Genomic DNA, 13,907 nt, shown 5'->3' on the forward strand with positions numbered 1-13,907 from the left:
TCAATATATCTAAGAGTACCAGACAGTTCATTTGTATCTCTACAAAATGAATTGTAATGTTACATATGAACACCCTTGTTCTCTCAAAAGTATTGAAATTCGAGCAGTTTCATTCATGATATCCCTAATGAACCAGTTACGGTGTATCGTCCTTCTTCATTTGTAGAATGCCTCATAAACATTCCACCGCCCTCCAACGGTTAGTTGCTCGCGAACGGTCAATCAGGACGGATGTGGTCGAAGCCCGTCGTCAATCGTAGTGTGATTTTAACCGTTTGAGAGTTGGTGGTGGGACACTCCCCCGGACTATCGGACAATCGTGACTTCCGGGAAATAGCGCTCTCGCTGCAGTTTCAGGATTTTGGCGGTTGAGGATTAACACAAGGATTAAGTTGGATACCCCTCTCTCTCTCTAGGATTAGCAGTTGTGGCAGCTTGTTTGCACTGGATTAAGAGCTCATTCGAGTGTGAGTGGCCGAGTGTCAAAAATGATGATGAATCTGTTTGTGCATCGCTGGAGTGCCGAGCCACGAATGCAACGTGATCAATCATTAAACGTGGCCAATTTGGGGGTGGTGCCGCGTGCGAGGAAATGATGTGGATACAAACCCAGTGAGTTGGAAAACTAGTTTATGCAGGCGGAAACGCGAGGAAAATTCGCAGTGTGAGAAGAGGAAAATTTGTTCATTAGCGTTTGACGAAGAGCGACGATGCTGCCACGTTTTTGAATGGTTTCAACGCAAGTTAGCTTATAGAAAAAAGGAAGCAAACCGGTGTGCTCATGTGAGGGCGTATGTATGTGATAATCTTTTGGAAAACATAACCTACAAGGTAGAAAAGAGAACGTAAATAAGCGTGAAAACCCGTGAGAGGAAAATGCCAGAGGATTATTCACCGGACAGCATAGAAGCAGCACCCGTTAAGGATATATAATTTGCGGTAATGAGAAAATTTAATTTATGACTCGTAATTACACACACACACGTACACAAACACAGTTACACATGTGAGCCACATTGTGCTGACACGTGCAGTGAGATGGGTGGTGAGATCGTATGCAAATGACCATCCAGATGATGTATGCCGTATATGGCTCTGGATTAGTGCTAGAATTGAATACTTATTAAAATTGCAAGTTTTGTTAGAATGTTTCAATGTAGCTCGAGTTATTGACTGTTGGCGCATTGAATGGAATAAACTGAACCTTAAGTAAGTCAAAACTGATGTCCAAATAAATTACTTTTTCTTTTCATATGCAGAATTACATTACATCATGAAAACATATGATCTAAACTGCCCATATTGTTGTTACAATCTGGAAATGTGTCCTTTCTTATAAAAGAATCGATTTCACTTTGATTGTTTTAATACTTATGGTTTCAATACTTTTTGTATTGCAATTTTGATACCATGGCTTGGATGTTTTTTCTATTTATGTAGTCTTTAGGCCAGGGGTGCTCAAAGTTTTTGAGTGGCAGGCCAAATTTGAAGCTCTCATGAGCTTGCGGGCCAAACCAAAATCTTTCAATAAATTTTATCCATACGGTTTTTATTGCAATTTGCATGTCTCAAAAAACATTGAAATTAGGTTAGACCGCTGTTTATATTTTAGTAACAAGTTCATATACCGTAAAACGGGGTGACTTTGAAAGCCGGGTGTTAATTTGATATGTTTGAGATTTTTCCGCAACATGAAGAGTACAAATTAAATACGTACGGAATGCTATGGAATCATACTGACCATGATAGAGAAGTGTTCAAAGTATTTCAAGAAGAAGTTTTCATAAAATTTTGAAAAGTTTAAATAGTTGATGAAGGTCGATGAATAGCATTATTTGAATATTCTCAAAGTGCCATGATTTTCTCAATGAACGTGACTTCGAATCTGAAAACAGAATGCATTTTCGGATTCTTTGGTAAAATAAGTGACTTTTTAACAATAATACCTAAAATTTCTATGTGTTAAATTAAAAAGCTTATAAACAAAGTTAACTAACTATAAACATTGTTTTTTTTTTCTTAAAAATGATATAAGCAACCTTAGCGATGGTAAATTTCACGGAAAAATAAAAATTTTACACCATAAATCTGATTTTAAAAATTAAAACTATGTTCTCCCCGGAATATAAAATACAAATTTCAATGCAGCTATTTATAAAGTACTATTGAAAAGACTTTTTTTCAAAAATATGGTCCTTGTGTGGCCACCGTAGTACATGTTTTAAAAATAATAACCTTGAGAAAAACACTTGGAAAATATTCCAAAAATAAATTGATATCTTATCAATGCAACCCCGGTTTACGATACCATTGTTTGGTCAAAGTCGAGAGGTGGTTGAACATTTTTTTGGCTGAAGACAATCGTGATTTCACAAATATAATGAAATTAAATGGTATTCATTTTAATGCACTTGTATTTTCATTTAAATTCTATTTATTATTTGCAAAACATATTTCAAAAGCGGTGAAACAAACTTTGAAAAATTGTTAAAAAGGATTTTTCAATAATCATTCAGCCAAGTTCAATAAAATTTTTATACATTTTGGTCTGCCTAAATCAAATGTTTGTCAATTAGATTCATAATCCAAATGTCATGAGTTCGAATCCCGATGGGGAAGGTTTCTAAGTGCATCATAATCATCATGCATGGACCTCAACAGCCTGTATGAAAATAGTGAATTCTAACTTTTAAATAAGTATGAGATACATATATTTTCGCCATTTTTTTCAATTTTATACTTTAGCCAAATTTGAACGTTTTATAACTTATTTCTAAAAATGATTGATGAAAATTTTGAAGAAATTAAATTATTTCACATTAAATTTTCAATAAGATGGATTTTTCAACAAAATATTCAGAATCAAAACATGACATAAATTTTATTTTTTTCAAATCACTTTAGGTTGTCGAAGGACCATTTTACATGATATTTCAAAATAAGTCCGCGGGCCACTAAAAATCACCTTGCGGGCCACGTTTGGCCCACGGGCCATACTTTGGTCACCCCTGCTTTAGGCCGATTATGCAATCAATAGTTTTCAAAAAATGTAAGTTTTCACGAAAACAAAATTTTTTACGAAAAAAGACTTTTTACGATACTAAACATCGAAAATTTTGAAAAATTCAGGTGATTTTTTAATCAACCCAAACATGCCAAAAATCATACTAAACGAAGGGGATTTTTAATTGATTTCAGCTGATTGCACTTAAATTTCTATTGAAATTTTAAAGTTTTTTGAAAAAAAAAATTTTTTGCCCCTCGATTTTTCGGGCCAACTTTGAAGGGGGGTGGGAGGGGGTGAGCAGCTTGTTTAATTAAAATCAATGAAGTTGCTTTCTTTTTATACCAAATTGGTAAAACTTACGGACCCAATAATGCAAAAATCTGATCTGAATCTAATAAGAATAGTCAAACTGTGATGTAAATAACTTTGTGACAGTATTTAAGGAAATGAATAAAAAATCGATAGTTCTCGTTCTCAAAATGTGTGTAACAAAAATCTTGGTGCAAAAAGCTCTGGTTGATGTGCACCGTTAAGGGGTTACACACATGTAAATCGTCAAAAATGTCATAGGTTGGTATGAGAACCCATTAATTTTTTTTAAATCTTTTTGCAGGGCATTAAAATATACATTTTCATCTATTAACAAAACAAATTTGAATACTTATGGTTTGATTGAGCGTTTTAGCAGAATGCATTACTGTGAATACAAAGAACTCGTCTCTTTGTTTTCACAAATTTGAATACATTTGGTTGAATCATTGCCAAGATATAGCTATTTGAAGAAAGCAGTTTCAAAAAACGGGTGCCACGATATACCAACCCTGCTTTGACCAAATCGGCTTAACATTTTGGTGAATACTCATTTAACCGGTGTGTGCATGACGAAGGCCGATTTTCAAAAAGTTGATTTTAAAAAAAGTTAAAGATATTTTTATGTTTTTCATATTTTCTATATCGTCAGTGCTATTTATTTAGGATTTAAGGAATTTTCTGTAATATGAAAATTTGTGATTTTCTATATGAATGTAACCCTTTAAGCAATACGCATATATTCTGAATAGTTTACAAGTTTTTTAACAAGTTTTGCAAAGAAAATGTAAATTCAAGTCAAGTTTCTTTTACCCTCCGTTTTTTGCCCCCATTTTTTCATTTAAGAATTTCGACTCCTTCTGGGTCAAAACTCAAAATTACTGCGAAAATAAGCCGGTGGCTTTAATCCACTCAAATGTTGTCATTGTTCAAGTAGGCAACCGCGTTTATACGTCGCATTTGGGTCGAGGTGTTCAGTATTCACCCAATGACCCTAATGAACAACGACACAAATGCTTCTAAAAATATACTTGATCCACAAGGATCTCGGAGAGCCACTGGAAAGAGAGAGAAATTGACATAATAGAAGAGCGAAAGAATTGGTGTTATGGTTGCGTCGGAGACATGGAACAAATGTCATACGATTACCCAGTAGAAACAGATCACGTTCTAAGAGGTCGCCTCTCAGCACGGTGGTTTGGTTCCGTTGGCAGATCGGTGATGCGTTCTCACGGTATGAGATAGAACGGGGTTCAATTCCCCGGCGGAATACAGTGCACAATTTTTTCGCTAATCAACTTCTTTATTCAATGTTTATCACTTTCCAATGTTTCTCACCATGAGACATGTGTTGCTCTAATTTCGTGTTTTTTGTAATTTTGCAGGGGTTATTTTTTAGATTGTAACAATGTTCTACAAAGAAGAAGAGTTGCAGAGAAATAGTTTTGAAAAAGTTGACCTAAACAAAGAGAAATGTAAAAAGTAACTTTAAAAAAAAAACTTTTTTTAAGAATCATGATAACTCGCTATGGTTACAAGCAAACCTCTTATGTTTATGCATTACATTTTGCTTCTTCTTTTGAAAACTCAAAATATAGGAATGTTAGTAAAAACACAACACATAAAAACAAAATCTAAATCAAAAAATCAAATTATTCGCTCTACAGCATTGCCTTGGCGTTCTCGATTGCGAGATTCCTACTCGAAACTAGGTGTCCGAAGGCTTGATTGTTGAGGCAATTGCAAACCTCTTTTTACACCTGAGCTTCCATCCACCCCGGGATTTAAACTGACGACCTTTGGATTGTTAGTCCAACAGCCTACCAGAGACTCCACCGAGACAGGACCCAGGGAGACGACTCCTACACCTGGACTGAGCTAACAATCTAACCTCTAGGTTAGTCCGGGGCCAACATTTACTTCCCGTCCGACGGAAGGCGTGATCAGACAAATCTCGTCTCGAAAAATGCCACCGGGACCGTCTAGGATCGAACCCAGGCCGACTGGGTGAGAGGCAATCACGCTTACCCCTACACCACGGTTCCCGGCAACACATAAAAACAGTTAACCCCAATTTTTTTTTTTTTAAACATAGTCAACATTAGTCAAACTTCCAACCCATTTTTTGTCTAAAATTTAAAGAGTTCTTCTTTCCAATACTTTTTAAAGATCAAAAATTGGTTGAAAAATAGATTTTTGGTGATTTTTTTTATAGAAGTCCGCCTAAAGGCGGAGTTGGGTTATAGAGGGTTAATAATATAGTCTAAAATAAAAATATTATTAATGATTATTAGATCCGACCATTTGATTTGACCAATTTATTTTATCGGATCAAACTCACACAAATTATGTACAAATCTTTGTGCCTAATATATTATATCCCTTTTCCACTATTAATTGAAATAGAAATTGATTTACACTTTTTTAGTTCTAGAACTACAAATGATTAAATCCACTGTCCCAATTCGCCCCATGCATCTCGATTCTTAGATTCTTATATTTAAAATATGAGTAATTCTCGCTGAAAGTGGACCACTATTTACACAAGGTGCTCAAAAATCAAAAGCAATGTACTTTTCCAATAGCCCCCACCAAGTTATGAAAGAAACCATGTTTGGTTGGTTGAATTTGTCCTCACCTCGGCGCCACGAAGCTAAAACATTTTTTTAAATTGGTAATTTTTTGACTTAGGCGCGCCTACAAAATTGCTAATAACTTTGCAAAACTTCAACGAACCCTTGATGTTTAGGGGTGTTTTGGAAAGGAAATAAGCAGAGCTTTCGAATGCACTTGTCAGAAAAATACCGTTCCATACATTTTTTAGCCACAAAACACCAATGAATTTTTAAAAGTCATTTTTGAAAGCCGGCGCCCCGCTTTATCGAAAAACTGACAAATCCATTCGAAAGCTGAGACGATTTCACATAAAGAACCAATAAATCTAAGGTGTATGTTCCTCCTATCTTTTTTAATCTTATTTTGATTCTGCGAGCGCAGCGCTCCGTTCGCATTTCGGGCACCCAAAATGTTGCAATTTGCTTGCCTCATTTTAAGGTTTTGTCAAAAAATATAGGTGCTCACTTTTTAAATGATAGTTTATTGTCCAAGGATCAAAATGCACTTTCGATAATTGACCAATATTTATGTTTTTGGGTTCTTCCAGGCAATTTAATGTCGAAAAAATGTTTTTTTTTACTTTTTTTTTTGTAAAATGCTTACTTACAATTGGGTGGAATTTTTTTTTCAGCAGAACTAATGAATGTAGCGTGTAGAAAATTTCATCACTAACATTTTTCTCTAAAAGAAAACGTAATTTCGATACTCCAGTGCCAAGATATTTAAGTTTTAGTGAGAAAAAAATGCAAATTTTACAAATTTCTCAGAATTAACAAGCACGGCCTGTTATTAACATGCGGCATATGTTTTGGAGGCCAGAGTATGGTTGCTTATAGTTATTTTGGTCGCTGGATTCGGATCTGGAATCAAATTTCAGATAAACAGTTAAATTTGGAGCCACGCCCAAAAGTTATTTGCGGTAATTTTAATCGCTAGTGAATTCGGTCATATTTCATCTTTCGCTCACCTTTCATTGATATTTTACTCACGGATTTTTCTATGGAGAATGTTTTTTTTTCAACTTCTGATTGTTTTGAGAGGCCTCGTGGCGCGGTGGTTAGCGGCTTCGGCTGCCGATCCCTAAGTGGCTATGGGGAATACACGCAAATAATATTTGAGCGTGACTAAAATATCACTGTTCACTGTTTATCTGAAATTTGATTCCAGATCCGAATTCAGCGACCAAAATAACTATAAGAAACGATACTCTGACTTCTAAAACATATGCCGCATGTAAATAATAGGCCGTGCTTGTTAATTCTAAGAAATGTGTAAATGTTGCACTTTTTTTTCACTAAAACTTAAATATCTTGGCACTGGAGTATCGAAATTACGTTTTCTTTTAGAGAAAAATGTTAGTGGTGAAATTTCCTACACGCTACATTCATTAGTTCTACTGAAAAAAAATTCCACCCAATTGTAAGTGAGCATTTTACAAAAAAAAGTAAAAAAAACAATTTTTCGACATTAAATTGCCTGGAAGAACCCAAAAACATAAATATTGGTCAATTATCGAAAGTGCATTTTGATCCTTGGACAATAAACTATCATTTAAAAAGTGAGCACCTATATTTTTTGACAAAACCTTAAAATGGGGCAAGCAAATTGCAACATTTTGGGCGCCCGAAATGCGAACGGAGCGCTGCGCTCGCAGAATCAAAATAAGATTAAAAAAGATAGGAGGAACATACACCTTAGATTTATTGGTCCTTTATGTGAAATCGTCTCAGCTTTCGAATGGATTTGTCAGTTTTTCGATAAAGCGGGGCGCCGGCCTTCAAAAATGACTTTCAAAAATTCATTGGTGTTTTGTGGCTAAAAAATGTATGGAACGGTATTTTTCTGATAAGTGCATTCGAAAGCTCTGCTTATTTCCTTTCCAAAACACCCCTAAACATCAAGGGTTCGTTGAAGTTTTGCAAAGTTATTAGCAATTTTGTAGGCGCGCCTAAGTCAAAAAATTACCAATTTAAAAAAATGTTTTAGCTTCGTGGCGCCGAGGTGAGGACAAATTCAACCAACCAAACATGGTTTCTTTCATAACTTGGTGGGGGCTATTGGAAAAGTACATTGCATTTGATTTTTGAGCACCTTGTGTAAATAGTGGTCCACTTTCAGCGAGAATTACTCAGAATATTTGGTAGAATATAATCATTCAGAGGTAATTTTTCCAATAAACCATACAACTTCAATCAAACATATCGTCGCCGTCGTGCTAGCTAGTCGCACGTGCATTTTGGACCAAATTGAGTTAAGAACGCCATTTTGTGCAGCTCACAATGCCTCACCTTTTGACCTTTACAGATCCCCAAAATACGATTTCAATCCTGAGATATTCAATAAAAACCGAAAAAACTCCGTGCATTATTGTCACTTTACATATGAAAATAGATTGAAATCTTGTCGTGCTATCTTGTCACTCCCTGAAAATTGATGTAAGTGCGACAATTGGCCAAAGGGATTTCAGGTCAGAACGCGTTTGACGCACGTACATGTTAGACTACCGTAAACATTTTCAATTATAACTCGGGACTCCAGCAATCAACTTCAACCAAACTTCGAGACAATGCACAGAATGGTCAGCCAAACAAAACGTGTTTGTTATTGTTTACATTGCGTGCTTTCGTTTGTGTTTATTCATGGTCAAACATTAAAACGCGTTTTTCTCGGAACGTCGAAAAGGCGGGTGCGACAAGATAGCACGACGACGTGAACTGTGAACCTTTTGAAAAACCACGCAAACCCAAAAACGATCAAGCTTATCATTCTGGGGAAGCCAATTATTACCCATCAACGATTTATGTATAAACCGCAAATAAGTTAATCAATGATTGTTGGAACAACAATTTACCAGCTACTTTGGTTACTCGGAAAACCTCATTCAGATGAAACCGATTGTGGATTTTTTTTATTTCTTGTCGAGTAATGCTGCAATAACTCAATAACAACGAGCACAGCTACCGTTACCGATAAAAGTTATTTCCAATCAAAATGATTCATGCGTGTGTAATGAACGAATTTCACACTCATTCAACCGTTGATGGAAATTTCCGAGCGAAAACATATTAATTCATAACACATCTCAGTATGGAATGGTGTAAAAATTGATAATAACGTACCCAATTTTTTAAGCCTCCAACCCAACCCCGTTTTATTGCCACGGGAGCAAAATGTCTTATTTGCATATGTGCGTGTAAATAACATTACGAGCAATGTCAAAATATGTCAGAATGATAAAAAACGCGCATTCGAACATATATGCTAACTTTGAAAGGGTACTAGTTTTCTCCATCAACAGTGGACTCGCGAAAGCTTGGAAAAAGTCTCATAAATAGATGGCAGGAATCATTAACCTCTGTCTATTCACAATCAATAAAATAATCTAATGATTTGCTTTTCAGGTAATTTTTCCATAGGTGCGACATAACAAACATCAACAGAAAAAACGAGCACTTGCTTTAAGAGTGAACTTTTCTTTTTTTTAACTACGAAATTATAATTAAATTGCTAAAATTAATGTAATATGATTCAAAATATGATTTAGTAAATCCTCATATAATTTATATTTGGTAAAATTGGGAGTTAATTCAATGAATTTCATTTTTGTGGGAGGAACATAAACTTCTTGTAATTTATTTTCTATCAATGTATAGCACACACACTTTCATTGTACATTTTGTTTTTCTCAAAAACCTCATTTAGATTAAAGCTTGTGAGGTTTTGTTTTCTGTACTGTGTAATTCAGTAAAGGAACAGATTATGATAGCTAACACCATGAAAACTGTATTTCCAATCCAAGATGTTTTAATGTGAAAATAAATTACAAATTCCAACCCCATTCAACCGTTACCAAAAAGTTCCAAAAGGATAAATTATTTGATATTGCATAATGGTGTGCAATTCGATTAATGAATCCAGCCTAGATTTTTGTCCCGCCCGTGTGGATCAATCGGACCGCGCACTGGACTCACCATCCAGAGGTCGCCGGTTCGAATCCAACGACGGGCGCTCTAAAATTCTTTGTGTAAATATGGGTATTCGGCGCCGTCGCTCCGTGCCATACTTTCATACACTTAGGAGCCCAGGGCGGTGAAGTCCTTGTAGATAAAAAAAGGAAGACACTAGTGGTTGGTACTAGCAATGGTGGCCGACAGCTATACAGTCAACTTCGTTTTCTAGATTTTCAAACGGTTCTATCTGTTTACTTTTTACATAGCACATAAGTGGAAATGAAAATAAAACTCTAGCAAAAAACTCACCCACAATTTTACAACTCTCCAATACACTCCCGTTTAACATTACCGTGGGAGCAAAATGTCATCACGACTGGTGTAAATGTGGGGGAGGGAAAGGCAATGGCAAAATTAATTCAAACTCGTTACAGGAAAAAAACGCACATTTGAACATGATATTTTTGGCCCCGACAGATTGATTGCTTGGCAACTTGAAAAAGCAACAAAAAAGGAAAGCAGCAAATATAAAACCATAAAACTGTTACAATGTACCCATCACACAATAAATACTCGCATGATTCAATACAAGCAAACAAGAGAGGAAAACAGTAATGCTGTTCAGTAGTCAACTAGCAGTATGGTAAAATTATTGTAATGTTTTTTTAAAAGGGGTAATTCTAAAAAATGACCCTTTTGGGTAATTGCAGATTCGAAAGGTACATTAAATTTTCCTTGATTTGGCTCAAACTTTGTGGGGGCCTTCCCTATGACCAAATAAGCTATTTTGTGTCATTGGTTCACCCATACAAGTCTCCATACAATGTTGGCTGCTGTCCATACAAAAATGGTACGTAAATATCCAAACAGCTGTAACTTTTAAGTGAATTTTCTGATCATCTTCGGCAAAGTTGTAGGTAGAGAGCCTGGAGCTTATTAGAGAACGGACATCTTTAAATACTGAAACTGGCACCACTACATGCACATAGCTTGCAGCACTGCAATTGTCAAAGCACCTGCGTGACTCTTTTCAGATTTTCTTTTGATCAGTCAATTGAACCAAAACAAACTGAGTTTAAACATAGTTTATGGTTGGTGTAAATCTAAAATAAGATGCTGCGTTTGCAAAAATTTCCAACAAAAAATTCCCCAAGAAGTTATTAGCGCCCGAAACTGACCATTTTTGAGCGGCATTAACACGCAACAACATAATGAGTTTACGAATCAAATCAAAATTTTAATTGAAAAAGAAAATTTTAATTGTTTTGTTTTCAATTAGTGTTTTGCACTTTTTCGAATAAAATATAAATCACCAAAATTACAATACTTCCCATCGATTGAACGCCAACTGAAATTTCTTCTGCTCGATTGGTACCTCCGTTTGACAGTTCTTGTGCTTCGATTGGTACTTTTGTTTTGAGATGGCCGTTATCTAATAAGCTCTAGGCTCTCTAGTTGTATGTATTGTTGAGGACTATTGAGAAAAAAATTGGTACATGGAAAAAAAATTGTAGATTTTTTAATCAACTTTTTTTCACAAAAACTCAATTTCCCAAAATAAGTATTTTTTGATTTTCGAGATTTTTGACGTAGACTTACGTCTTTGTCGAAGGTACTGGGGTGCCATTTCAAAAAACCCGGGCCGAAGGCCCTGGAATATTGCGTCATCCGTCAATCGCTTATATCTTCCTTCCCTCAAATCGAATCGGCATGATTTTGGTTCCATTCGATTCGAAAATTATTCAGCAATTTGCTATTAAATTTTCAATGTTGGCAAAATAGTTTTACTATTGTAACAACTCAATGTTTTAAAATGTTTTCAAAATGCAGAGATTTTGCAAGCAAAATGAGCGCTTCCCACTCACGGACGGGAAGGTCAAGTACCTATTTTGAGGGGAAAATCACACAAGCAGCGCGACCGGTACCGGTCGCGAAAAAGGAGGGGAAGTAGCGGGCCGAAAACATATATAAGAAACTGCGCCAGATTTCAGACCATCATTCACGTCTCAGACGTCGGAACGGGTCTCGTGGCGCAGGGGTAGCGGCTTCGGCTGCCGATCCCGATGATGCTATGAGACGCGGGTTCGATTCCCGCCTTATCCACTGAGCTTCTATCGGATGGTGAAGTAAAACGTCGGTCCCGGTTTCTCCTGTCTCGTCAGAGGCGCTGGAGCAGAAATCCCACGTTAGAGGAAGGCCATGCCCCGGGGGGCGTAGTGCCAATAGTTTCGTTTTTTTTTTTTTACGTCGGAACGGGAGCAGCAGCAGGAAAGCTCAGCCCAGAGCAGCAGCAGCAGGAGAGAGACCAGAGCAGCAGCAGCAGGAGAGAGAGGGACCAGAACTGCAAAAGAAGCGCGCATCGCCTTCTCGCCGTCACCGTCAGCCAGTTGCCTCTCGATGGCCGGATGGATCTTTCGTGGTAGGGGGTGAGCATTTCCCAACTCTTCGGAGTTGCCTCACTCCCCGTCCCTCGTTCCACCCGGGACGAGGCAGCTGCCGCCTGCTGCCGTCTCGCCGAACAGTTGCCTCTCGTGGGTCGTTGTTGTGAAACAATCAGAAAGGGGGTGAAGACTTCTCAACTCTTCGGAGTTGCCTCACTCCCCGTCTCTCGTCCACTAGCGTGCCCAGCTCTTTGAGGAAGGTGGGGCAATAATATGGACGTTTTGAAAAATACGTCATTTGTGGACACCCCCTGACCAAATTTAGAACAAATTTATGTGGATGGTGGGGCAGTTGCCCCACCCTGTGCACGCTAGTGCTCTCGTCCCACCCGTGATGAGTCGGTGAAATACCTTTCAGGAACTAGTGTTGGTCTTCGGGGGTGACGGATTGCACAGCTTTCTGAGGCTGCTCCCCCCCAACCCCTCTCTCTCCCCCACATTATGCTACCAAACTTTCATTCGGTTCGCGAAAAAAACGTTTTTCGTTCTTCTCCTCTACATTCGATGTTTCCATTGTTTAAATAATTTAAATAATTTCTAGTCAAAGATTAACCAACACACTCAAAGTATGGTTACATGGCAGTCGCGGTCCGATTGAGTTGACTGGAGTGTGTAAGTTCTGTCTTGTTGGGGGGTCCATCTCCCATTTACGATCTTATTCCGTTAATGTATTTCAAGTATCTAGCTAATTCTTCAAAGTTAATATATGGAAAACTCTATGTCCACATCTCAAAACTTTACGTAGTCTACGCCATTCCGGTTATGTCTGTGACATAACTACTTTGACTTTTTGAAATGTTTTTTGGGGACGAAAACCCACAACTTTTGAGCCATAGAGAAACATGGTCAAAAAATCTGCCGCCTAGTTATGAATTTTTAAAAAATAGTGATTTTTGGAAAAAATCGAAATTTCATGCAAAAACAAATTTGACGAAATTTTTTAATGTAAAATTGAATTTCCGGTCGATAAGTACTTTACAGATTTTTTGATAAAGGGCTCTGTTTTCAAGATATAGCCACCGAAAGTTTGATTTTAGTGAAATATTTGCAGTTTTTCGATTTTTAAAAATAGTTACCATGGGTGACCATTTCTAAAAATATTTTTTTTAGAAATGGTCACCCATGGTAAGTTCAGAAAATTTACTATATAATTGTCTGAGAGACATAGAAGATTGGACCTCAGGTTGCTGAGATACAGCCACTTCAAGAAAAAAACACGAAAATTGAAGTTTTTTAAGTCTCACCAACACAACCCACCGTTTTCTAATGTCGATATCTCAGCAACTAATGGTCCAATTGGACTGTTAGTGAAAAAATGACCCTTCTGGGTCAATGTAGATTCGAAAACAACATTAAATTTCCCATAAAATCACATGTGGGTCATTCCATCTGAAGCGGAACAGCATTTGAAAATTACCCTCTCCGATCCTGCTCAAATTTGGCAGGGCTGTTGATACTATCAAAACATGCAAGAATCCCGAATTTCATCCAAATCGGACCACCCCCTCCATTTTTGTACCTCCCCAAAACATCGACTTTTTGGCGATTTTTGAGCGAAACCCCTATCTTCAAACGACGATAACT

General features: G+C 37.0%; 1 protein-coding gene across 1 annotated transcript in view; it reads left to right on the plus strand.

Annotated features, from left to right (window-relative positions):
• The first annotated feature begins 208 nt into the window (after positions 1–208).
• Positions 209–13,907, plus strand: part of LOC120416612 (ras-GEF domain-containing family member 1B) — an 87,220-nt gene continuing 73,521 nt past the window's right edge. The window contains exon 1 of the mRNA XM_039578411.2: positions 209–939. The gene's annotated coding sequence lies outside the window, so the exon portion shown is untranslated. The remainder of the gene's footprint in view (positions 940–13,907) is intronic.

The sequence above is a fragment of the Culex pipiens genome, chromosome 2, assembly GCF_016801865.2.
Source record: "Culex pipiens pallens isolate TS chromosome 2, TS_CPP_V2, whole genome shotgun sequence".
Classification (NCBI taxonomy): Eukaryota; Metazoa; Arthropoda; class Insecta; order Diptera; family Culicidae; genus Culex; species Culex pipiens.